The sequence below is a fragment of the Scyliorhinus torazame genome, chromosome 8 (assembly GCF_047496885.1).
Source record: "Scyliorhinus torazame isolate Kashiwa2021f chromosome 8, sScyTor2.1, whole genome shotgun sequence".
NCBI lineage: Eukaryota > Metazoa > Chordata > Chondrichthyes > Carcharhiniformes > Scyliorhinidae > Scyliorhinus > Scyliorhinus torazame.
In genome coordinates, this window is record NC_092714.1 from 55,662,575 (window position 1) to 55,689,722 (window position 27,148).

Consider the following 27,148-nt stretch of genomic DNA (forward strand, 5'->3'; position numbering starts at 1 on the left):
CCTCCCGCCCACATTCCACATTTCCCTCCCCCCATTCCCCTCCCTCCCCTGCCCGCCCCCTTTTCCCCACTCCCCCCCTTTCCCTTCCCACCAATCCCCCCCTTCCCCCAAATTTCCCATCACACCACCCCTTCCCTAACCACCCTATTCCCCCCTCGAAGGATCTGTATAACATCACTCTAGGGTGATGGTCCTGTGTTGGCACTGTCAGTGGGTCACCATACAAGGCTGGAGAATGATGATAAGTCGCTGTGAGGAAAGCTCTTGTGCTCCTCACTTTCTGTCTTTCTGCTGTCAGCAGCTCACACCCATCATCTGACTGGGGTCTGCATCGGGAGCTTGAGATCTTGCAGCACTGTGTCGGAGGGGGCGGGAGTGGGTGAGGGTGTGGCAGGCCAGCTGCGAAGATTAACGCAACAGAGACTTCATATGTATCAGTTGTGACATGTTTTAATCATAGAATTTACAGTGCAGAAGGAGGCCATTCAGCCCATCGAGTCTGCACTGGCCCTTGGAAAGAGCATCCGACTTCAGCCACACCTCCACCCTATCCCCGTAACCAGTAACCCTACCTGACCTTTTTTGGCCACTAAGGGGCAATTTATCATGGCCAATCCACCTAACCTGCACATCTTTGGACTGTGGGAGGTAACCGGAGCACCCGGAGGAAACCCCACGCAGACATGGGGAGAACGTGCAGACTCCGCAATAGTGACCAATTGACATTTCCATTCCCCCTAACTACGGAGAGTGACCCCACCCCCTCCCTCCTGTGCCCACTCAGTGCTCCTCAATCGTCTTGATCTTCTGTGGTCTCCTACTGCATCTAGGTGTGTTCCCAGGATGCCTGTGGCCTTTGATGCCCTTGGTGGGTGTCCTCTGGAGAGCCTGGAGCCAAGGGGCCCCAGCCGACTTACCAGTGTCACTGGCATCCTCGTGCCACCCTGTTCTGCCCGCTGCCCTTGGGATGTACTGGTGTCGGGGGGGGGGGGGGGGTGGGGAGGCTTCGGAAGAGCTGAAGACCACAGTCGTCTCCTTGGTGGAAGGTCCCGGGTTGGCCACTCACGCTTCCTCCTCCCTTATGGTGCCCATCAGGCCCTGGAGGACTCCATGGGATGGAGGGCCACTGAAGTGATCTCCAGAGGCTTCTGCATCATCTGGCGCTGCCAGTCCTGCAGACTCCCCTTTGTCTGCACCATGGTGGTGACGCCCTCAGCGATACTCCTCAGTGACTGGGCCCAGCTCTGCAATGCCTTGGCAACATCCACCTGCATCTGAGACATGTCCCTCAGCAATTGGGACATGATGTTGAAGCCCTCAGCCATGGTCGTCACAGACTGAGCCATGTCTTGGACACCAGCACTCAAGACGCAGACATCGTGCTCCAGGTGTTCTACTGCAGTCGACACCCGAGCAGTGGTGGCCTTGGTGCCAAGCATTGTCGGCACCATCTCCTGCACCTGTAGTCTTTGGGACTCCTCCGATCAGCTTTGCAGTCTCTGGAGTGTCGCTGATAGCCCCTCTTGAATTTCACGGCTGTGTCCTATCATCTGCACCAGCTCTGGGAGAACCTTGTCCAGAGACTCGGCAGCTGTGTCCTGGGATCTCCGGCTGCTGTCTTCCTTGGATGTGACAGTGAGTGGGGTGTTGGAGGGGACACTGGTGGTTCTAGTCAACGTATATGCGCCAAATGATTTGGGGTTTGTAAAGGGTTTACCGGGAACGATTCCAGATACGCACCAGCTGATTATGGGTGGAGATTTTAATTGTGCGATGGAACCAAGAGTGGACAGGTTGAACCCCAAGTCAATGGGAAGGTTGAGGATGGCGAAGGAGCTGGGAGGGTGTATGGAACGTATGGGAATGGTTGATCCGTGGAGGTTTAAGCACCCGGGGGCGAGAGGGGGTGGGGTTTTGGACTGCACAGGGGAACGAGACCGAGGTGTCCGTTGTCGCCGTTGTTGTTTGTGTTGCCGATTGAGCCTTGACGATGGTTCTTAGGGGGTCTGTGGAGTGACAGGGAATTGTGAGGGAGAGCAGGGAGCACCGGGTGTCGTTGTACGAGGATGAACTGTTGTTGTCTGTGTTAGACCCGTGGAGAGTATGGGTAGGATCATGGGAATATCGGAGAGGTTTGGGGCCCTCTCTGGGTATAAGTTAAATGTGTTTCCGGAGTCCAAATTGGAGGTGTTGCCGTTCAAGGTAGCTCAGGAAAAGTTCAGGTATTTGGGGATTCAGGTAATGAGGGAATGGGCTACGATGCACAGGTGGAATTTGACAATGTTGGTGGAGGCGATTAGGGGGGATTTTAAGAGATGGGATACTTTGCAACTGACATTGGCAGGGAGGGTGCAGGTGGTAAAGATGAATGTGTTGCCAAGGTTCCTGTTTGTTTTCCAGACATTCCCAATCTTTCTCCCTCAGGTCTCCTTCTGGAATTTGGAGACAGTGATTTTGGAGTTTTATGGACAGGGAAGGTGCTGAGGGTAATGAGGGCTCTTTTACAGAGGCACAGACAGAAAGGGGGCTTGGCACTCCCGAACCTGCTGCACGATTATTGCACGATAAATGTAGAGAAGGTTAGGCTATGGTGGGGGGGGCGGGGCTGTGGGGGGGGCAAAGTGGGTCGGGAAGTACGAGGAGTCCTGTAGAGGTTCCAGTTTGAGGACAATAGTGATGAATCCACTAGCTCCGGGGAAGTATACGGGGAGCCCGGTGGTACAGTCAATGATCAGGGTGTGGAATCAGCTGTGGAGACACTTTAAGTTGGAGGGGAAGTCGGTGTTGGCATCGCTGTGCGGGAATCACAGGTTTAAGCTGGCAGAGTATGGCATCTGACGATGCATTCATGGATGGGATGTGCAGGAAGTGGAGGGAGGGCCGGCGAATCATGGGCACATGTTCTGGGGTTGCGAGACGTAGGAGAGGTACTGGGAAGCGGTGTTTGGGACATTATCTAAGATTGTGGGGGTGGGGTCAGTCTGGACCCAATGGTGGCGATTCTTGAGGGGGATTCCCTTTCCGGGGGGGGACTAGCAGGGAGGCAGCATAGAGCTCCCAGTTCTAGCTGCTGATATGGCCTGCAGAATTGCCGGGTCCATGGCCGTGCATGTGCACGGTGGCGGCCCACTGCGGCCGCGCCGTGCTTCATGGCGGACGCAGCCACGGACCCAGACCACAAAAATGGTCCCCCCCTTCAGCCGGCTCGCGCGCCCCGGACCGCCCCACCAGAGTGCCCCCAGCCCCGAATAATGCCCCCATGGGCAGATCGGCCCTTCCCAACATTTGAGGAACTGTTTATCGTGGGGTGGGGGCTGGAGGGGGAGGGGAGGGGGTAAAAAGGGGAAACATTGTACAAACTGTGAACTGTGAGTTCGTGGAGTGTGTTTTGTATATGTTGCTGTTTTGGAATAAAGTACATTTGTTAAAGAGTGGGGGGAGGTGTTTGGAGGTGGCATTGGGGAAGGCAGAGGGCTTTTAAACATATGGTCAGACAGCGAGACATCAATGGAGATCAATGCTTTAGCTCCAAGATCCTGAATGCAATGCAGGAGGAAATTTATTGATTTCATAAGAGTGGTCAAAGTCCATGACTGCATCTTCAGATGCCATACTCTGCCAGCTGCAGCATTCACCTCAGCCACAAGTTTAGTTTACCACACCCCAACACTCAGCTTTCTCCATCAATCAGACCTAATATTCATCTACTTCAACACACCGTCACACACTTCCCAATTTTGCAAGCCTCAGAACCACATCCCACAGCTTGTGCACATAGCTAACTATTCAACTAAGGTAGCCACCTCACCCAAAGATTTCAGAGCGTTGGGTTCATCTACAACATTTCAATTATCCCACTGAGAATATGCAGGTACAGCAAGTAATTAGGAAAGCTAATAGAATGGTGTTGATAATTGTCAGGGGAATTGATTACAAAAGTTTTGTTGTTACAGGGCATTGGTGACACCATAGCTGGGTACTGTGTACAGTATTGGTCTCCGTATTGAAGGAAAGATGTAAACATGGTAGAACATGTTCAGTGAAGGTTTACTAGACTAATAACAGGAATGGGCGGGTTGGCTTATGAGGAAAGGTTGGAAAGGTTAGGTTTGTATCCACTAGAGTTTAGAAGAGTAGGAGGTGACTTGATTGAAACATTTAAGATCCTGAGGGGGATTGACAGGGTAGATGTGAAGAGGATATTTCGGCAGGTCATGTTACAGTTGTATAGGACTTTGGTTAGGCCACATTTGGAATACTGTGTGCAGTTCTGGTCGCCACATTACCAGAAGGATGTGGATGCTTTAGAGAGGGTGCAGAGGAGGTTCACCAGGATGTTGCCTGGTATAGAGGGTGCTAGCTATGAAGAAAGATTGAGTAGATTAGGATTGTTTTTGTTGGAAAGACGGAGGTTGAGGGGGGACCTGATTGAGGTCTTCAGAATTATGAGAGGTATGGACAGGGTGGATAGCAACAAGCTTTTTCCAAGAGTGGGGGTGTCAATTCAAGGGGTCACAATTTCAAGGTGAGAGGGGGAACGTTTAAGGGAGATGTGCGTGGAAAGTTTTTTACGCAGAGGGTGGTGGGTGCCTGGAACACTTTGCCAGCGGAGGTAGTAGAGGCGGGCACGATAGCATCATTTAAGATGCATCTAGACAGATATATGAATGGGCGGGGAAGAGAGGGAAGTAGATCCTTGGAAAATAGGTGACAGGTTTAGATAAAGGATCTGGATCGGCGCAGGCTGGGAAGGCCGAAGGGCCTGTTCCTGTGCTGTAATTTTCTTTGTTCTTGTCGGAGAATCTAGAACTGGAGTCACTGTTTAAAAATAAAGGGTTGTTCATGTCTGCGTCGACTCTCACAAAGTTCTACAGATGTGTCATAGAGAGCATCCTAACCAGCTGCATGACAGCTTGGTATGGCAACTGCTCAGCCCAAGATCGCAAGAAACTACAGTGTGTAGAACTCAGCCCAACGCATCACACAAGATTGCCATCCTCCCATTGATTCTGTCTACACCTCCCATTGCCTCAGGACGGCAGACAGCATTGTCAGAGATCCCTCACACCCAGGCTTTGCCCTCTTCCAGACCCTTCCATGAGGCAGAAGATACAGAAGTCTGAAGAACCGCACATCCAGACATAGGAACAGCTTCTTTCCCACAGCTACTAGACTCCTCAACGACTGTAACCACTCACTACTTGTTGACATACCATTTGTCAATGTACTTTGTCGATTATTCTTTTGTCTACTATGTATGTACTGTGTACGTTCCCTGGCCGCAGAAAAAGACTTCTCACTGTACTTCTGTACATGTGACAATAAATATCAATCAATCAATCAATTTAAGCCGGAGATGAGGAGAATTGTTTTCTCTCAGGTAGTCTCAAGTCTCTGGATCTCGCTTCCTTTCCCACAGGTGTAGTGGGGCTAATGGCAGCAAGTTATGCACTTTTGCACACAACAAATACATTCCCACCTTCTCCTCGATTTCGACATCTAGTCCCGGCCACCAAAAATAGTGTCTGGCTATCTCCTTCATCCTTACAAAACCACAGTGGCCTTTGTCTAATGGATTTAATGCACGTTTTCTTAGTCGTGGTGGAATGATGACTCTCATTCCCCAGAGGAGACAACGTGCCTGTACAGATAATTCACGTCTTCGAGTGGAATATGGCTTTAACTAAGGGTCTGCTCCTGAAGCCTTTCCTCAAAGCACCATGTCCATGAGCCTCTGACATTACCGGATCATTACTGGTATGCTTCTTAACTTGTCCTGTGGTTTCAGGAGTGTTATTTACTTGCTTGAAGTAGAAAATGTTTCCACACAAACTGCTTATCGACGAACTATTTGGTAGGAGCAGTTGGGAGAGTCCATCTGCGTTCCCATGAAGGTTTGACCGATGATACTTGGTCATGTATGTGCGTGCTGACAAGAGCAATGCCCACCTCTGCATCCTGCTCTCTGTCATTGATGGAATCCTAGTATGAGGTCCTAGAATCATTGTTAGTGGAAGATGGTCTATCAATGGTCTATCAATAAAGTGAATTTCCTCCCATATAGGAATTGTTAGAACTGTTTTATGCTGAAAATGATTCCTCGGGCTTCTTTCTCTATCTGTGCATACTGGCCTTCAGCCAAAATCAAGGTCCTGGACGCGAAGGCTATCGGTTTCCTTTCACCTGTGGGCACTACGTAGGAAACCACCACCCCAACCTCATAAAGTGACGTGTCACAAGCCTGTTGCAGGGTAAAGTTGGATCAAAATGTGTCATGTCTCTGACTTGAGGAGCACCTCTTTGGCTTGCACGAATGCACTCTCACATTGATCCACCGATGTCCATTTTTTTTTGTGGCACAGCAAATTGCGTAAGGGTTTTAGAATAGCAAGATTAGCAATACATCTTCCATAATAATTTAGTAAACCTAAGAAAGATCGAAGTTGCTTCACAACAGCAGTGCGGGTACTCGGTAATGGCTTTGACTTTCAAGGGTGATTTATGCAGTCCCTTGGTGTTGATGACATGTCCCAGATATTCCATTGAAGATTGGAAAAATTCATCTGTGTCTTTTCTGACTCTTAATCGAAAATCCTCTAATCTCTGGACTGTGGCATCTAGGTTGCGGAGATGCTCTTCCTCATTCTTTCCAGTAACCAAGATGTCATTGAAGTAACACTGGGCTACGGCTAATCCGTTTGAAATTTGGTCCATTGCTCATTGGAACAACGATAATGCGGAAGTGATGCCACACAATAGTATTTTTAAATTGGAATAACCCGTTGTGTGTCATAATCATCAAGATCTGTTGTGAATCGTGATTCACGTTCATTTGAAGATATACCTGACTGAGGTCAATTTTACTGATGTGCTGGCATCCAATCAATTCAGCAAATAAGCCATCAATCAAGGGCAGACAGTATTGCTCTGCACACAGTACCGAATTAATAGTGACTTTAAAATCTTTTTCATCACAGGCACGATTGGCCTGACCAAATCACTCACGTTAACTGGCAACCAGTCAGAACGACCAGTCGTTCTAATTCTGTCTCCGCCTTGGGTCTGATTGTGTATGGCATTGACCCAGCCTTTAAGCATCTCGACTGACTTTCTTCCTTGATCTTCAGCTTTACTGAGATATCCTTCATGCATCTCAATTCACCTTGAAGACAATGGCATGTTTCTTCAAGATTTTGGGTAGACGTGATTTGGAATCTGTAATGTGATTTATCTCAGCCCAATTTAATCTGATCTTTTCTTGTCAAATTCTTCCCATTAGTGCTGGATAATTTCCATTGCCTCTGTGCAAGGACAAATCTGCAGTCTGTTGCAATCGCACTGTAACAATAATACGGCTCCTCAACGGAACCACTTCTCCAGTATATGTTTCTAACACTATCTTCGAGGGTTTGAGAGCAATAGGTCAGAGCTTTTCTTCATAAACAGTTTCTGGTACCAAAGAGAGGCTTGCCCCAGTGTCCACCTCCATCTTTACCGGCTAACCATCTAGTAATGGAGTGACCCAGTAATGGTTTGTTTCACCAACAATAGCCAGTACTTTTACTGACAGTTCACCATCAGATTGTGAATTGAGTTTCTTCTCATGTCCTTTTTGTACCACGAGGACACTTTTTCCTTTATTCAGTTTCCCATTTGATTTATTCCTTTCTTGCTTTTTGGAACTTTTGCCTGAAACTTGTTGATTTTTCCAACACATTCAGTGTGGCCCTTTCAGCCTCGTTCCTGCACATGGTGCCTTTTCACCAATGATCTCTTGCTCAGTACCTGGTTTTTGCACACTTAAGGCAAATGCGAATTTGTACCTGTGTTTAGGTGTCCGCTGACATCTTGTGAGTTCTTGTGCTCGAACTCAACTTAGAATCACAGAATCACAGAATATTACAGTGCAGAAAGGAAGCAACTGAAACGCAAATCATTCCTCTTGCCTGTCCAGCAGGACATTATTTGAGACAACCCATGTGTTGATAGTACCTCATAACCTCGTAGAACCTTTTCTCAAATGCAGCCCAAATTCAGACTATACTTCAAAGCTGTTTCACACGTGCTGAGGTTTTAATTACAGTTTTGCTGTAACACCTAATCTAGTGATGCTAAAGATGGAGTTCAACTGAAATTATTTTTTATTGTCAAAATATACATGTGGGACTGGTTTAGCTCAGTTGGCTAGCCAGCTGGTTTGTGATGTGGAGCAATACCAACAGCATGTGTTCAATTCCTGCACTTGCTGAGGTTATTCATGAAGGCCCTGCCTTCTCACCCTTACCCCTTGCCTGAGGTGTGGAGGTCCTCAGGTTAAATCACCACCAGCCAGCTCTCCCCCTCAAAGGGGAAAGCAGCATATGGTCATCTGGGACTATGGTGACTTTACTCACTAGGAATCCCCATGTGGTAAACCACTGTTGTACTTATAGTAGAGGATGAACGGTAGAACCTGCACTACAGGTTCGCCTGTGGCCCTTGACTGCTGGTCCGCTCAGGAGGCGGGGTATAAATATGCGTGCCCTCCAGCTCGCAGCCATTTCGCCAGCTGCTGTGGGAGGCCACACATCTGATACCAATAAAGCCTCAGTTTGGATTCAACTTTCGTCTTTAAGTCAAATTGATCGTGCCTCACCCCATTTCAGTTAATGCAACTTTTAAAATATTGAAAATTAAATGACTTTGACTGTGCTTTAGTCTGTGAGCGTTCTGTAAAAGGACAAACTGCAACTCATAGTGGGGAGGGTAACCACAGTTCCTGCGCTGAGAGTTTATAGAGCTGCCAGCACCCTGGTTACACCCCCATGTGCTTTTACTTCCTGTCACCTGTGGTGCATAGAAATTTAAACCAAAAGATAAGAATCTTTGGTACTTTTTGTGTTTGCTATTTTATCTATAATCTATAGTTACCCTTCATATTAACTAACGGGAGTAACAGGAAAGTGAACATCAGAACGTCTTTTGAAAGAAATGAAGATCCTTCAATGCAACTGAGCTGGGGACCCTTTGCAACCTCAACTCTTTCAGTCACAAACGAGTGAGAATCAGTGGCAATAGTAACTCCAACAGCAAAACCCTTGCAACATTTTTCAAAATGCATCTAACTGGAATGACATCTCTGGGAACTTTTATTGTTTTCTGTTTGGCCATGGAGAGTGAACCTATCAACTGCAAAGGTAGGACTGAACAGTCTATCAAATTGAAATGATTTCCTGCAATGTGATAGGGAAGCTGTAGGCTTAGATCTGTATGGTGTCAAAAAATACAACCAAAGAATGTTGTTGTTCATTATTTGTTAAAATTACTCTGTTAAAGTGTTATTATTGGTCTGCCTGTGACTATTGATAGTTTCATTGTTTCATATCATGAACCCGATCACATTTTTTTCCCACAATTATCTCAAGTGGTAAAAGCCACAGAGAAATAAAATTAATGGAGAACAAGGGAGGTGTAAAAAGCTAAATCAACATATATCCTTTGAACAGTCATAAAATTAGTTCAGTACTGTATTAATCCTTTAAGGTTTATTATGGTGATACGTTGATTTTTCTCAAAACATTCCTGCATAAATAATTCCAGTTTCATCATGTTTACTTTTCTGATCATGGTATGTCCCAAAATTATCTCCAAAACACGGTGGAAATAATTCCAAACATACTGATTCAGAGTGAGAATCTGCCTCTGCTTTGATTTTTCCTTCTTTTGGTCAGCACGTTTGCCATTTTCAAACTATTTTATTTTCAATGTCAGTGTCTCCCATTTAAAGTCATGGAGATGGACAGGACTGTAACTGGCTGGCATCAAATTTCAATATGAATACTGCTATAATTTCATCTTTTCAATCATATTCGCATAAATTCTTGATCCCAAAGTTACCAAATCCTGTTCTTGAATATTTTGAATATTCTCTGTTGAAAATACAATAGTGGATTAATCAAAACTATCAAGGTTTATTTATGAAATAACAATACAAAGAAAGTTCTAATTTTTAGCAACAATATTTGACAACATCTATATTAAGGACTTTTTTTCAAAGTGTGTTAAACTTTATTTTAATTGCTTAGGCTAAAGTTAGGTATCATGATTATTCATGTGTCCAGGAACAGGTTTTTCAGTAATGATATATATTTTACATTTTTCATTTAGCAAAACTTTTAAAGTTTTGGTACACTGAGCCTCTTTGAATTTATTTACATTTTATCTCAGCAGCTTAGTTGAATTTATATTCACCCTGCAGTTATGCTATCAACCTTGTGTCATTATAAGACAACTTGGATTCCTCGCTGATGCAAATGTGTCTGTTAATTCAGCAGACATATCCCAAAGCACACCACAGCAAAGCGGTGTGAGAAGTCCTTCAGTGGGTCATCACATACCACTCAGGCTTAGCGCTGACAGTGGTATTGCTTTGTACTGGTGTGCAGGTGGATGTTAAATATGCGCAGGCAGGCAGTCCTTGCTGAAGCCGTCAAAATTTGTTCCTATCATAAATTAACCTCTAAAGTGCAGGTGGGTGAGGGTGTTAGTTTGGGATGTTTTCCATTGGAACCATTCATGTCCATTTAAGTGTACCTATGCATAGCTGGCACCTACGGAGCAAGGAGCGAATCACAGCCAAGTGAGGTTTAGATATAACAGGTTTTTCTGTCTGCACCTCGTGCTCATTTGTTGTACAACAATTGCACTCATTTTGTTTCTGTAGCATTTACTTGAAGCCCTTTTTAAAATGAGCCTGGATGACCACAGATCCCTGATTGTTTGATAAAATGTATAAAATACTTGCTTAAAATTGGCATGTGTAGTAAGACTAAAGGACAAGAGTGGTATAAGTAAAAGACTGTCTCTGGTCACTTTGCTGTGAGATCAGTATCATTAATAACTATCATGAAATCCTGCAGGTTAGATGCTGTAGCTTTTTAAAATCTTAAAGATGACAAATCGTTTACTCATGATTTCTTTCTATGACAAAAGCTGATAAAAGAAATACAACTACAGCTAAATTCTGAATACATAAATACTAACTAATGCTAGTCAAGAGATCACTTGAAATGTAGAGAAAATTTTTAATTCAATATTTACATTTTAAATTTACAACCCCTTTTCCAGTGATTTCATAATTTCACTGTAGTTCCATCAAGTTAAAAATGAACTAAATGTAGCGCAAAGCACAGAACATGGCCACAATTTAAAGCAAAACTAAGATAGATAATGTGTAAATAATTTTGTAAAGAAAGCAAATTAGATTGAAGCAATCAAGACGTTAAACTGATGCCTTTGACAAAATCATACGGTAATGATTTAAATAACTTGGACACCATTGACGTCTCAGCTGGTTAGGGTTGTTAGTAGCTGAGCCGTTCAAACCAGAAAAGTTGTAACTTAATTATACAAACTGTGCTGAGTTAATTGATCTTAGCCTCAGTGACAGTGGGATACTACGCTAGTCCTCCATATCCCTGGCAAAGTGAGAGAGAAATTGGCTAGATTTTGTCTCTGATTCCCAGCTAACAAACTTAGTGTTATTGTGTGTATCTTAAAATCGGGTGAGGATAGTATTGAAATTGACTGTGTTGCATTTGGGGAAGACTCACAAGGCAAATTATATGGTAGTATGCCGAGAAGTGTAAAGGAACAGGAGGACCTGTGAGTGCATGTATACAGATCCCTGAACATGGCAGGAAAGGCCGATAACGTGATTAGGAAGACATGGGAATATTTCCCCTTGTTGTCCGAGGCATAGACCATAAAGAAGTTACTCTGGAATTGTTTAAACCCTAGACTGGCCACAGCTGGAGTAATACCTGTAGTTATGGTCACTACAATATGTGAAAGATATGAGTGCATTAGAAAGGATGCAGAGAACATTTGTAAGGATCTTGCCTTAGTTGTGAGGAAAGATTGGAGAGACTAAGATAGCTTTTTTGGAACAAAAAAGGCTGAAGAGAAATCTAATTGAAGTATATAATTATGAGGGGTCTAGGTAGAGTGGATAGTTAGGTCCTACTTCCCTTAGATAAGGCTCCATAACGGGTAGCATAGATTTTCGTTAAGGGTTTAGAGGTTTAGAGGAGAATAGAGGGAAAGATTTTTCACCCAGTGGGTAATGTGGATCTGGAACCTACCGCCTGAAAGGATGGCAGAGGTAGCAAACCTCATAACATTTATAAAACACTTGGTTATGCATTAAAAAGCTATGGACCAAGGGCTGGAAAATGAGATTAGGCTGGATGACTACTTGCCAGCTGACTCAGACACAATGGACTGAATAGCCTCCGTCCATGCTTGAAAGTTCTATGATTCATCCTGAGTTCAAACAGGAAGTTTTGGTTCTCGACCGATTTTGGAGGGGGTTCCTTAAATAAGTGTTAGCCACCTTATCTGCACATGAAAGGGGCTTAATGCTTATTATGGCATCAAGTGTATGTCATGCCACTTTGGGGCGTGGAAATAGCCCTGTGAAATTTGACTTCTTTGCTGCTGTTTCATGGTAAATAAATGGGCAAAGGAGCTATGATTTCTCACCCTATACCTTCAGAACCTATTAAACAGTGGATTAAAAAATTGACTATTAAAGCCAGAGATTTTTGCCGCAATCACCTCATAATTTACATAATACTACTGTTGTTAAAAACAGTTAGCTGATTAAAAACATCTTACAATGGATAACTGCAATGAGGAGTATTGCCTTTGTAACGACAGGAGTTAAATAGTTATCTGCAATGTCATGTGGAATAAACATAAAAATCGGCAAAAAACATGTTCCACAGTTAAGAATATGTTAGTCAATCACAAGTGAAACCTACTGACCTCACTTGGGTCTCTCTATGTGTAGTTTTCCAACTTTCAATGACATAATTTCTGGGCTAAAATCTGTGAACTTCAGGTGCTAATTAACACATAGAATGTTTGAACTTTACGAAATATTAAAATATTTCTTCATTTTCATTTAAGGTTATAATTGACCGATGTTAACTTTTTTTCTTTAAAATTTTTTTTTAGAGTACCCAATTCATTTTTTCCAATTAAGGGGCAATTTAGCATGGCCAATCCGCCTACCCTGCGCATCTTTGGGTTGTGGGGGCGAAACCCACACAAACATGAGGAGAATGTGCAAACTCCACACGGACAGTGACCCAGAGCCAGGATCGAATCTGGGACCTCGGCGCCGTGAGGCACCAGGGCTAACCTACTGCGCTGCCCAGACAGATATTAACTTACCCACAACTGCATAAACAGCATTAGCATAAACAAGCAGGATAGCAAATATATTTAGTACTGTGACATTAAAGTGCTTACTTCATTCTCCATGTTATGCTATCACGCTTCAGGTATGATGTTGGTTTCACATCAAAATGTGAATGAACTTTTCCTAATGCAGTAACTTCAGATATTTCTGTTCAAAACTCTTGCTGTTTACTTCAATGACGAACCATGGTTAGAACTGTCAGTATGACTAAAGCAATAAAACGTCGGCATTCATAGTTGTTCGGTAGATATTTGACTGAGTTCCAATTGGACCGACTTTAAAACCTAACTTGCAATTATTATTAGAAACTACCAGTGAAAATATTTTTATTGCGGAATTGCCTCTCCTTTCATATAAACTAAAATTTGAGTGAGTCCCAGTAAAAAAGATAATTGACTCAAACCCTAACGTGCAATTGTTATTACAAACTACCAGAGAAGAGGATTCTTTTTACATAGTTGTGTATTGTGTGCAAATTGTCTTTTGCATATGTTTCCATCGTCACCTTACCTGCAAAAATTAAGCATTTAATTTACTGAAGACTACCCTGTATTGCACAATTGATTAGTTGCTAAAATTGCAGTGCTATGTGTGTAACACAGCCACCATCTGGACTTTGGGGTTTAATTTATCATCAAAAATAGTCCTCAATAGAGGAAGCGGTCTTTGGTTTCAGAGTCTCCAAGTAATATTCCCAGCCTTGTACTTTACAAGGGCAGGATGAAACAATGCAAATCAGCATAGTGTAATGTGAGAGTACCCTTTAAGAAATGAGTGTTTAAGAAATGTACCTTTAAGAAATGGAGCTGCTCTTGTTACTGGGGTGATGTCAGAGTGTGGGTGGAGCTGAGCTCCACTTCTGCTTTTTAGTTTCAGTTTGAGAAAGCTTGGGTGCGTCTGTTTTTTTTCAGTGAGCTGAATCTGAAGTAAAAAGTGAGCTGCACTGCTGTTGATCTCTGCCATCAAAAGACTATCTATGGATCATTTGGGTGAACTCAGAATTGTAAAAAGTCTCAGTATTGAATATAAATCTAATGTGCCCCTGTTTGAAGGTGTGTTAAGCCTTTTGGATGTTAAAAGGACAGCATACAGATGACTTAGTGTTGTATTCTTTGGGGGGTGTATTTGATTTATTGGTTGCTAAGATATTCATTGTTTTTTTTAAAAAGGTTAACTTGAGTTCATAGAATAAACATTGTTTTGTTTAAAAAAATACTTGTCCATTTCTGCTGTACCATACCTGTAGAGTGGGCCGTGTGCTCCCCATACCACAATCTATTAAATGTTGTGGGTCAGGTGAACTCCATGATACACTTTGGGGTTCTCTAAACCCTGACCCATAACAATAGGAAATAAGGGTACAAGGCTAGAATGTGGTCTGTCACAACACAATGAGAAAATATACTACCTAATCCCTGAAGCTTATGTCTGGAAGTCCTCAATATATGTGCTTTTAAGAATTGAGTTCTGATTTAACTTCTGGGAACAGGAATCTTTCCGATGGACGGATCGCACAATCAAACAAAAATGTGATTTTTGATTATCGCTAAATTAATAACACTCAGTGATTGTTTTTTTCTTTGCCTTCCATCTCTACAGAGATACCTATAAAACAGTATCCTTCGCATCTTAGCATTGAAGCTGGGCATTCAGCGACCATCATTTGTGCTTTTGAACTTGGTGCTGGAAATAAGGATGAGATTGACGTGTACTGGATGAAGCAAGTAAACCAAAGTGAAACACATGCTTTGCTCCACATTTCTTCAAAGAGATTTCCCACATGGAATACAAGTGCAATTCACAACGTTTCTGAAGGATCCTTCAGTGTCTCTGGGAATCTAAAACAAGGTTTAATCGTTCTAGAAATTACAAATTTGCAAAAAGCAGACTTTGGCTTGTACATCTGCAAAGTAACCAGAACTATACCCCCTCCACCAATGGAAGGAAGAGGGATTGGTACCTACATTGTTGGTAAGAGTCACTTTTTTTCTCACTATTGAGTACTTGTATTCATCCAAATGAATACCAACCTGGTTAGACTATGGCATTGTTTTCGTCACTACTGCAGAATAATTTGAGAAGTTTTAATCTCATTTAGAATTTCCATGATAATGCAGAAATGTTTAGATATAGGCCCGAACTAACCCAATGGGAACAGAATCCCATAGCGAGTGTGTTTAGCCACATGTTTCCTGGCGCTCGCAGTGCGGAGAAACACCTCGCTATCTAACGCCTATCCAGTTAGATACGGCCTCAGCAGGGAACCCGCGCACAAGGCCGCACTCTGTCCCATTTTCTGCACTGAAGTACTCGGCTCGCCAGAACGCTCAGTGCAGCGAGCGATCGCAACCTCCCGACGTGACCCCTGAACCCCCACCAGCCTCAACTCATTTTAAAGGGGCCCCAGGCCGCCCCCCACACCTGTGCAGTGCACCCCTGGCCCAATCACCGCCGCACAAAAAGTGCCAGCTGGGCTCATGGCAATGCCCCTGCCTGCACAACCTGGGCACCTTGGCCGTGTCAGGCTGGCATTGCCAGTGTGTTCAGGTGGCATCAGCAGTGCCAGGGTTCACCTTGCCCAGAGGGCATGCAGCTGGAGGCCTCCAGTCCCCTGGGAGATCCCCATGAGTGCCATTCCATCTTGTGGAGACCAGCGCTGAACGGCGCTCGCCCAAGGTCTCCAAGGCAAAGGGAATATATCCCAACGCCTTGGTTACCTCAGGTAACTGCATGTTAGAGTGAGACTCTCTGTCTTGCTCTCATATGCAGATTTGCTAAAAAGTGATCCCACCCACAATGAGCGGACTTCACTTCGCGACATCTCGTGAGACCGCATTAGATCGCAAGAGGCATGGTGAGCCGGATAGATCCTGCGAGCGGGCCCTCCCGGCAGTTACCAGCCACGTTGTACTTTTGGGCGCAGTGTGGCTGCTAGATCATGCCCGTAATGTTTCAGAAGGCTCGTGGAAGCAGGATCGGATTGCTTCTCGCTGCGCCCATCAGCCGCTAATCCAGAGTTTGCCAATGGCAGAATTCAGAAGCCTGCAGGGAAAATCCTACCAAAAATGTCCAATCAGTGCTCTCCTTAAACAACGGATTACATTGTGGACAGATTTGACAGTTAGGAATTCTGTTTTTTTGCACCAGATTCATGTTTATCAATATTTCTCCTTTAATTATTTAAGTGAGTAATTTCAGTGCACTGTATTTGGTTCCGGGGACATAGGAGCTGATGGATGTAGGTGGCACGGTAGCACAGTAGTTAGCACTGTTGCTCCACAGCTCCAGGGTCCCGGGTTCGATTCCCCGCTGGGTCAATGTCTGTGTGGAGTCTGCGCGTTCTCCCCGTGTCTGCGTGGGTTTCCTCCGGGTGCTCCAGTTTCCTCCCACAGTCCAGAGATGTGCAGGTTAGGTGGATTGGCCACGCTGAATTGCCCTTAGTATCCAAAAAGGTTTGGTAGAGTTACAGGGTTGCGGGGATAGGGTGGAGGTGTGGGCGTGGATAGGGTGCTATTTCTAAGGGCTGCTGCAGACTCGATGGGCCGAATGGCCTCCTTCTGCACTGTAAATTCTATGATTCTATGATGTACAGATCACGATAGAGTAAATGTGACTCAGGGGTAGTGACTGTGTGTGCAGAACTGTAGATGAGAACAGAACTGGGCTTCCTATCTTAAAATCCTTCCCTAATTTGCGCTCAGCATTTCTGCCCAGAAATGTGATAGAGCCAGGCCCAGATGAGTGAAGGGTGTTAAGGTGGCACTTGATTAACCTACCAAAATGTTATAGTGCAGGAGCCAGCTTCTGTATTGAAGGGTAGGATTGACAAGATCATAAATATTCCAGTTAATCGATTCATTTGACAAAGGGAGGGAGTCACCAATTTTCATTAAATGATAGGGGTGAAATTACACATTGGCTCGGGTGCAGATTTATATGGCCCAACCTGGAATTCAGTTCTCATTGCTGAATATAATTGAGCATTGGGACTGTTTAGAAAAATCTTAAAATGGGATTCAGACGGTTTCGTGACTCTGCACATATTTGTTAATAATAATAATAGCTTATTGTCATAAGTAGGCTTCAATGAAGTTACTGTGTAAAGCCCCTAGTCGCCACATTCCGGCGCCTGTTCGGGGAGGCCGGTACAGGAATTGAACCTGCGCTGCTGGCCTTGTTCTGCATTACAAGCCAGCTGTTTAGCCCACTGTGCTAAACCAACCCCAGCGTGGGTCCCAAAGGCTGTTTTTAACCCCTCCAACACCAATGACCACAGAAACTGTCAGCACCTTCTCTCTCTATTTTAATTAAATGCCTACCCATTTGTGCTGATTTCACACATCTGCGAACATGGATGTATTCAGTCACATAACCCATCCTGTTGGTATAAATCTCAGCGGTCTCAGCACTTAGAAATATGGAAGACACTGTGGCACTCAGAAAGGAGAGAGGGTGCCTGAACAAAGAATTCACCTTTTACTTTTTCTGCCTCTTCATTTTAGCTTTGAGCTGCGTTTCAATGTTCAATGATAAGAAAGAAATGGCTAAGCCTTTCATATCGATGGCCTTCCATCGCAGCCATCAGATGCTGCCGGTTTCGCTCAGTTGGCTGGTTTGTGATGCAGAGCGAGGCCAACAGCCAGGATTCAATTCCCGTACCAGCTGGGGTTATTCATGAAGGCCCTGCCTTCTCACCCTTGCCCCTCGCCTGAAGTGTTAAATCACTACCAGTCAGCTCTGCCCCTCAAAGGGGAAAGCAGCCTATGGTCATCTGGGACTATGGCCACTTTACAGGTGCTGCCCACTGCTGAGTATTTCCAGTATTGTTTGTTTTAAATTCAGGTACTTTGCATTCTGGAGGTCGGTTAGCGCAATTATCCTGTCCTCACTCAATGCTGACGTAAATTTAATGCACCAGGGGCTACCAGATAGTGATTAAGAACAGGAAAACTAGATGATTTTCTTTCCCTTCCTTGCCTGGTGCATGAAAGTTTTAGTGCCCCAAACACTGCAATGGCTCAAGACAGACGGATATGCGAACGTGGCGTGGGTCCCGAAGGTCAGCCGACATGAGTCCTGAAGGTCAGTCGGCGTGGGTCCCGAAGGTCAGCCGACATGAGTCCTGAAGGTCAGTCGGCGTGGGTCCCGAAGGTCAGCCGACATGAGTCCTGAAGGTCAGTCGGCGTGGGTCCCGGAGGTCAGCCGACATGAGTCCTGAAGGTCAGTCGGCGTGGGTCCCGAAGGTCAGCCGACATGAGTCCTGAAGGTCAGTCGGCGTGGGTCCCGAAGGTCAGCCGACATGAGTCCTGAAGGTCAGTCGGCGTGGGTCCCGGAGGTCAGCCGACATGAGTCCTGAAGGTCAGTCGGCGTGGGTCCCGAAGGTCAGCCGGCATGAGTCCTGAAGGTCAGTTGGCGTGGGTCCCGAAGGTCAGCCGGCATGAGTCCTGAAGGTCAGTCGGCGTGGGTCCCGAAGGTCAGCCGACATGAGTCCTGAAGGTCAGTCGGCGTGGGTCCCGAAGGTCAGCCGGCATGAGTCCTGAAGGTCAGTCGGCGTGGGTCCCGAAGGTCAGCCGACATGAGTCCTGAAGGTCAGTCGGCGTGGGTCCCGAAGGTCAGCTGACATGAGTCCTGAAGGTCAGTCGGCGTGGGTCCCGAAGGTCAGCCGACATGAGTCCTGAAGGTCAGTCGGCGTGGGTCCCGAAGGTCAGCCGACATGAGTCCTGAAGGTCAGTCGGCGTGGGTCCCGAAGGTCAGCTGACATGAGTCCTGAAGGTCAGTCGGCGTGGGTCCCGAAGGTCGGCCGGCGTGGGTCCTGAAGGTCGGCCGGCATGGGTCCTGAAGGTCGGCCGGCGTGGATCCTGATGGTGGCCGGCATGGGTCCTGATGGTGGCCGGCATGGGTCCTGAAGGTCAGTCGGCGTGTGTCCTGAAGGTCGGCCTGCGTGGGTCGCGAAGGTCGACCGGCGTGGGTCCTGAAGATCGGCCAGCATGGGTTCTGAAGGTCGGCCGGCATGGGTCCCGAATGTCGGCCGGCATGATCCTGAAGCCAACGTGGGTCGCGAAGGTCAGCCTGCATGGGTCGCGAAGGTCGGCCGGCGTGGGTCCTGAAGGTCAGCCGGCGTGGATCCTGACGGTCGGCTGGCGTGGGTCCTGAAGGTCGGCCGGCCTGGATCCTGATGGTCGGCCGGCGTGGATCCTGAAGGTCGGCCGGCCTGGATCCTGATGGTCGGCCGGCGTGGATCCTAATGGTCGGCCGGCGTGGGTCCTAATGGTCGGCCGGCGTGGATCCTGAAGGTCGGCCGGCGTGGGTCCTAATGGTCAGCTGGCGTGGATCCTGAAGGTCGGCCGGCGTGGATCCTGAAGGTCGGCCGGCGTGGATCCTGAAGGTCGGCCGGCGTGGGTCCTAATGGTCGGCCGGCATGGATCCTGATGGTCGGCCGGCGTGGGTCCTAATGGTCGGCCGGCGTGGATCCTGAAGGTCGGCCGGCATGGATCCTGATGGTGGCCGGCATGGGTCCTGAAGGTCAGTCGGCGTGTGTCCTGAAGGTCGGCCGGCATGGGTCGCGAAGGTCGACCGGCGTGGGTCCTGAAGGTCGGCCGGCGTGGATCCTGATGGTCGGCCGGCGTGGGTCCTGAAGGTCGGCCGGCGTGGGTCCTAATGGTCGGCCGGCGTGGATCCTGATGGTCGGCCGGCGTGGATCCTGAAGGTCGACCGGCGTGGGTCCTGAAGGTCGGCCGGCGTGGATCCTGACGGTCGGCTGGCGTGGGTCCTGAAGGTCGGCTGGCGTGGATCCTGAAGGTCGGCCGGCGTGGGTCCTAATGGTCGGCCGGCGTGGATCCTGATGGTCGGCCGGCGTGGATCCTGAAGGTCGGCCGGCGTGGGTCCTAATGGTCGGCCGGCGTGGGTCCTAATGGTCGGCCGGCGTGGATCCTGATGGTCGGCCGACGTGGGTCCTGAAGGTCGGCTGGCGTGGGTCCTAATGGTCGGCCGGCCTGGATCCTGATGGTCGGCCGGCGTGAGTCCTGAAGGTCAGTCGGCGTGGGTCCCGAAGGTCAGCCGACATGAGTCCTGAAGGTCAGTCGGCGTGGGTCCCGAAGGTCAGCCGGCATGAGTCCTGAAGGTCAGTCGGCGTGGGTCCCGAAGGTCAGCCGACATGAGTCCTGAAGGTCAGTCGGCGTGGGTCCCGAAGGTCAGCTGACATGAGTCCTGAAGGTCAGTCGGCGTGGGTCCCGAAGGTCAGCCGGCATGAGTCCTGAAGGTCAGTCGGCGTGGGTCCCGAAGGTCAGCCGACATGAGTCCTGAAGGTCAGTCGGCGTGGGTCCCGAAGGTCGGCCGGCGTGGGTCCTGAAGGTCGGCCGGCATGGGTCCTGAAGGTCGGCCGGCGTGGATCCTGATGGTGGCCGGCATGGGTCCTGATGGTGGCCGGCATGGGTCCTGAAGGTCAGTCGGCGTGTGTCCTGAAGGTCGGCCTGCGTGGGTCGCGAAGGTCGACCGGCGTGGGTCCTGAAGATCGGCCAGCATGGGTTCTGAAGGTCGGCCGGCATGGGTCCCGAATGTCGGCCGGCATGATCCTGAAGCCAACGTGGGTCGCGAAGGTCAGCCTGCATGGGTCGCGAAGGTCGGCCGGCGTGGGTCCTGAAGGTCAGCCGGCGTGGATCCTGACGGTCGGCTGGCGTGGGTCCTGAAGGTCGGCCGGCCTGGATCCTGATGGTCGGCCGGCGTGGATCCTGAAGGTCGGCCGGCCTGGATCCTGATGGTCGGCCGGCGTGGATCCTAATGGTCGGCCGGCGTGGGTCCTAATGGTCGGCCGGCGTGGATCCTGAAGGTCGGCCGGCGTGGGTCCTAATGGTCAGCTGGCGTGGATCCTGAAGGTCGGCCGGCGTGGATCCTGAAGGTCGGCCGGCGTGGATCCTGAAGGTCGGCCGGCGTGGGTCCTAATGGTCGGCCGGCATGGATCCTGATGGTCGGCCGGCGTGGGTCCTAATGGTCGGCCGGCGTGGATCCTGAAGGTCGGCCGGCATGGATCCTGATGGTGGCCGGCATGGGTCCTGAAGGTCAGTCGGCGTGTGTCCTGAAGGTCGGCCGGCATGGGTCGCGAAGGTCGACCGGCGTGGGTCCTGAAGGTCGGCCGGCGTGGATCCTGATGGTCGGCCGGCGTGGGTCCTGAAGGTCGGCCGGCGTGGGTCCTAATGGTCGGCCGGCGTGGATCCTGATGGTCGGCCGGCGTGGATCCTGAAGGTCGACCGGCGTGGGTCCTGAAGGTCGGCCGGCGTGGATCCTGACGGTCGGCTGGCGTGGGTCCTGAAGGTCGGCTGGCGTGGATCCTGAAGGTCGGCCGGCGTGGGTCCTAATGGTCGGCCGGCGTGGATCCTGATGGTCGGCCGGCGTGGATCCTGAAGGTCGGCCGGCGTGGGTCCTAATGGTCGGCCGGCGTGGGTCCTAATGGTCGGCCGGCGTGGATCCTGATGGTCGGCCGACGTGGGTCCTGAAGGTCGGCTGGCGTGGGTCCTAATGGTCGGCCGGCCTGGATCCTGATGGTCGGCCGGCGTGAGTCCTGAAGGTCGGCTGGCGTGGGTCCTGAAGGTCGGCTGGCGTGGATCCTGATGGTCGGCCGGTGTGGGTCCTGATGGTCGGCCGGCGTGGGTCCTAATGTTCGGCCGGCGTTGATCCTGATGGTCGGCCGGCGTGAGTCCTGAAGGTCGGCTGGCGTGGGTCCTGAAGGTCGGCTAGCGTGGGTTCTGATGGTCGACCGCATGGGTCTTGAAGGTCGACCGGCGTGGGTCCTGATGGTCGGCCGGCGCGGGTCGCGAAGGTCGGCCGGCGTGCGTCCTGATGGTCGACCGCGTGGGTCTTGAAGGTCGACCGGCGTGAGTCCTGATGGTCGACCGCGTGGGTCTTGAAGGTCGACCGGCGTGAGTCCCGAAGGTCGGCCAGATGGCAAAAGTGGGTCCCGGGAATAATGTTTGAAAACCACTGATGTAGGGTACTCTCTACCCACCCAACATTGCTATTTTTTTTAACAATGAGTGGCAGCAGTCATTTAATTAGAAATATTTTGTATAAATCCATTCTGGGCTGTGGTTTCGAAAATTCAAGTCCCCGACTTGAACATAAGCTAGCAAATGCTCATTGAAAATGCAAAATCTTGGATATTGCTGTGCAAAATTATAGTTTACATTTACCCTGACCTGAATGCTTATGCGTTATGCCGTGAGCTAAATAAAATTAAATAAAAATCAACCAAAGATTACTTTTAGAAAATATAGGCAAATTAATTATTTATCACGATGACGGATGTCTGTGCTAAGGAATAGAATGCTTCACCACTCCTAATATCTGGTCTCAGCATCAACTTCTGTTAGAACGATGTAAGCCAGATATGGCATAACTTTCAAAAACTGTCGGCTTTTAAGCCTAACCTCAGAATTATACAACTACTTCACCAAATCAGCAATTCTGTTGCCTGGAACATATTTTGGCCTCTCCATGATATTGCCTGTGCTACAATGTTGGCATCTCATTTCCTTTTTAATCGGGTCGAGACAGTCCAAAACGTATTTACATAGGAATTTACAATCAGCAGAGATTATTGCATTATTGCATTAGTCTGGATTGCCTTTGTAACTCCTGTCTCAAAGGTGAAAGAACACACTGTGCCATCATTAGCTGTAGGGCATCTCAGTCTCCCTTGCATATTTAGGCTTCATAATTTTTGCGTGGCAAGTTGCTGAAAACGCAAACAGATAATGGCACTGTTGGAATGGAATGGAATCCGCCCATCTGAGTGAACAGGGCAAACAACTGTGTGGCTGCTGAGGCAATCAGATTGAAGGATTGTGAAATTAAAAATGTGAGGACTGAGAAAGGAGGATGAATTGAGGGAAGGTACATTCAAAACCAAATCAGGCACATTGAGAGAGAAACAACAAAAACAAAAGGAAATGTAAAAATAATTAAATTTGATATTTTTAAAATTTCCAATTATTAACTGAAGGAATGAAACTCCACACTTTTCATTATTAATTTTCAGGGGGAAGGAAGTTATTTTGCAGTAATTAAGAATTAAAAGGGTATTTAGATTGAAAGTGACAAGATTTATCATATGGTGCCGAGTTTAGATCGTACCTACAGTGCAAATATAACAAGTTCACACTGTTCAATACATTTCATTGGTGAGGCAGACAGATAGACGCTGTTTTTATAAAGCTGGCAGTGGAACAGAATGACTTGTACACAATTTGTGCATTTCAGCATTTAATCATGCTTGCAAAGTTATTTGCGAGAAATGTTATTAGCCTCACAGATACTTTGATCGGAAATTATGGGCTAATGTAACAACCACACTTGATTAAAATCATATCTAATTTATTTAGCAGTGTATTGATTCCTTGTGGTTTTCATATTGTAACCTCCTTTGTCAAGCGCCCAATGGTCTTGCGAACAGTAGATATGTGCCGGGATTTTCCGGCTATTGGGATTCCCTTTTCCCATCGGCAGCATGCCCCGGGCCGTGGGTTACCGGTGTGGGGTGGCTTCAATGGGAATTCCCATTGACAAGCGGTAAAAGAGAATCTCACAGCCAGTGAACAGTGCGCCGCGGAGAAACACGCGGCTGGGGGACCGGAGAATCCCGCCCATGTTATCCAATTTGAACTTGTATTTATATAGCGCCTTTGACATCTGTAGCACATCCAAAAGCGCTTCACAGGCAATGAAGTACCCTTGGAATATAGGGCACGATTCAACCAAACGGGAACAAAGTCCCATAAAGCTCCACTCGCCGGAACTCCTCAGTGTAGCGAGAGATTGGGACACCATTTTTAAATGGCGTCCGATCTCTGAGGCCTCCTACACAAACCCCCAAGCCTCAACGCACTATGGGTGGGTTCCCGGTCCCTCCCCACACCCCCCAACACCCGCACAGTGCAGCCCAGGCCTGATCACCAGCACACAAAAAATGTCAGCTTGGCACCTTGGCAGTGCCAACCTGGCAGTGCCCCTGCAAGCTGGCAGTGCCACCTGGGCACCTTGGCAATGTCAGGTTGACAGCCAGGTGGTACTGCCAGGGAGTAGGGCCAGGGTACCCCAGTGACACCAGCAGTGCCAGGCTACCAACCTCCCCAAAGAGCATGCACATGGGGTCCTCCAATCCTCTGGGAGATCCCCACAAGTGCCATTCCATCTGGTCCCCATTTGTGGGGACGAATACTAAACAGCACTCGTCCAAGGTCTCTAAGACAAAAGGGATAGATCCCATGCCTTGGGTACCTTGGGAATCTGCACATTAAAGTGAGACTAGCTGTCTGCTTTTCGGACGCAGCGTGGCCGTTGGACCGCGCCCATAGTCATTGTTGTAACACAACAACAAGCTTACAGAGAGCAAGTGTCACAAACGTCTATGAAATAATTCTGGAGATAATCTGGTTTAATAATATTAGTTGAGAAAGCCCGAGAAACCCGCAGCTCTTCTTCAGAGAGTGCAATGGGATATTTTGCATTCACCGAAGAGACCAGATGGTACCTTAGCTAAACATCTTACCTGAGAGCTGGTGCCTGTAACACTGGGCGAAATTCTTTGTTTGGGAGACTATGGGCGAAATTCTCTATCTCGCGCTACTGATATCGGAGTTCCCGATGAGGTGGAGAATCCCACGGTAGTGAAGGAAACAGAATCGATGTGTGCGAGGATTACTACTGCTATTAACAAACATGGCGCTGATACGGTGGACCTCACGGTGGGCAACGGGGGTAACTCTTTAAGGGAGTTGCCATGCTTGTCAATAGTAGTAGTAATTCTCACCCATGTGATTCCCGGCCCAGAGGACTGGAAAATATGGGGCGGGATTATCCATCCCGCGCGCGTCCCTGCCAATGGGGTTTCCCGTTGTGGGCAGCCACACTGGAAAATCCCCAGACGTGGGTGCGCTACCGATGCAAAGGAAAATTCCACCAACGGAGAATCCAGCCGGGCCGGCTAAGTGGACGCAAATTGGTCTGAAAGATCCATTTGCATGTGGTGCGAACCTCAATCCCGTCGTCAGTAGGGGGCCGGAGCATTGGAAACGGATTTCACTACCACAGGATTCTCCGCCTCACCAAGAGCTTCACTACCAGCGGCGGAGGCGGAGGGCTAGATTCTCCGCCGCCCCGTGCCGAAATCAGGGCTGGCTTCGGTCCGGTGATTCTCCGGGACCTGAGAATTGGTGTGATCGCAGAGTACTCCGGGCGGCTGGGGGGCCATTGCCAGAGGCCCACCCAGTGGTCCTCCACTCCCGACCGACCGATTCCCGGCGGCGTGGTTTTAACCACCTATTGCCGTTCGGAAAGCTCGTGTGGTTGCTGTGGACTCAGTTTGCGGCTGCCCTGGTGGGGGCCAGGGGATCGGGCACCAGGGGGGGGCCTTATCAGCGGCTGGGGGACAGATCGGGGCGGTCAGATCTTTGGGCGCGCGGCCAATCGGGGGGGGGGCCTACATTCTTCAGCTGCCTCCGCGGTCCGAGTCCGCCATGGCGCTCGGCAAGGCCGTTGGAGGCCGGCGCCATGCACATGCGCGGACCCGAAACTGGAGGTGCGGGGGGCCGTATCCGCAGCTATAGCTGCATGAATCACTCTGGGTCCCTGCTAGCCCCCTGCAGGCGAACGAATTAGCTGATCTATTTTAACGGAAACTCGAGAGTGAAACGCCAGCGTTTTTACACCGGCGTGGGGACATAGTCCCATTTTGGGAGAATTCAGCCCAGAGAATTTCGCCCACTGCCTCAATATTAGATTTTGTGCTTGAGCTGATACAGCAGTAATTAAAACCTTCTGACATAGAAGTGAGAATGGTACCATTAAATATCAGTAGTACCAAGAAGTACAAGTGAAAATTATGAAACCATTTTATTTTTGTCATCATCTTTCTTAGAAATGTTTTCTACCATGTCATAGAGTCATAGAACTTTACAGCAGAGGAAGAGACTATCCGGCTCATCATAGAATTCCTACAGTGCAGAAGGAGGTCATTCGGCCCATCGAGTCTGCACTAACCCTCTAAAAGTGCATCCTACCTGCGCCCACCCCTCCACCCTATCTCTGTAGCCCCACCTAACCTACACATCTTTGGACACTAAGGGCGATTTAGCACGCCCAGTCCACCTAACCTACACATCTTTGTATTGTGGGAGGAAACCGGAGAACTCTGAGGAATCTCCACACAGACGGTCACCCAAGGCCGGAATTGAACCCGGGTCCCTGGCGCTGTGAGGCAGAACTGCTAACCATGGTGCCACTGACATGTGGTTAAATCATCTTAAAAAACTTCTATTCTTATTTGTGGTACTGAAACTTCCTGCTTATGAAGATGACAATGTTGACCTTCGTTTGTGTGGAAAGTTCATTTTATGTTCATTTTACTATAACGAATAACATTGAAACTCCAAAGCTGTTTATCACACACATTTCAGCAGAGTTGATTAGTCAATCACATTATTAATAAAACAGCAAAGTATATGACAGATTGGAGAGACCCATGTGTAATCAAGGCAGAAACACTGAAAATGTTTCAAACATGTTAGAATTCAAGAAGTACCAGCAGTTACATATTATTGAACTGTATTACTGTGAACCATCTGAACAGTTTTCACTGTGGACTTGATCCAACAGCCTCACTACACCAGATAAGCAGCTCACTGTGGCGCAGCATGGCCCTCGAAAGCCTGGAGACCCCGCTCACGGGATATACCCGGCTCGCAACACCTCACGAGATTCAACGCAATCTCATGAGATGTTGATATGGGCAGGGTCACTGTTTACCAATCTGCATATTCGAGCGAGACAGTAAGCCTCATTCTAATGTGCAGATGCCAGAGGTACCTGAGGCTTTGGGATTCAACCCCTTTGCTTCAGGATTCAACCCGTTTG

At 48.2% G+C, this 27,148-nt stretch overlaps 1 long non-coding RNA gene across 1 annotated transcript in view; it reads left to right on the forward strand.

Annotated features, from left to right (window-relative positions):
• Positions 1-15,057: 15,057 nt before the first annotated feature.
• The window catches only part of LOC140428739 (uncharacterized), a 33,778-nt gene continuing 21,687 nt past the window's right edge, over positions 15,058-27,148 (forward strand). Inside the window, exon 1 of the long non-coding RNA XR_011948846.1 lies at positions 15,058-15,217. This is a non-coding gene — a long non-coding RNA (uncharacterized lncRNA). The remainder of the gene's footprint in view (positions 15,218-27,148) is intronic.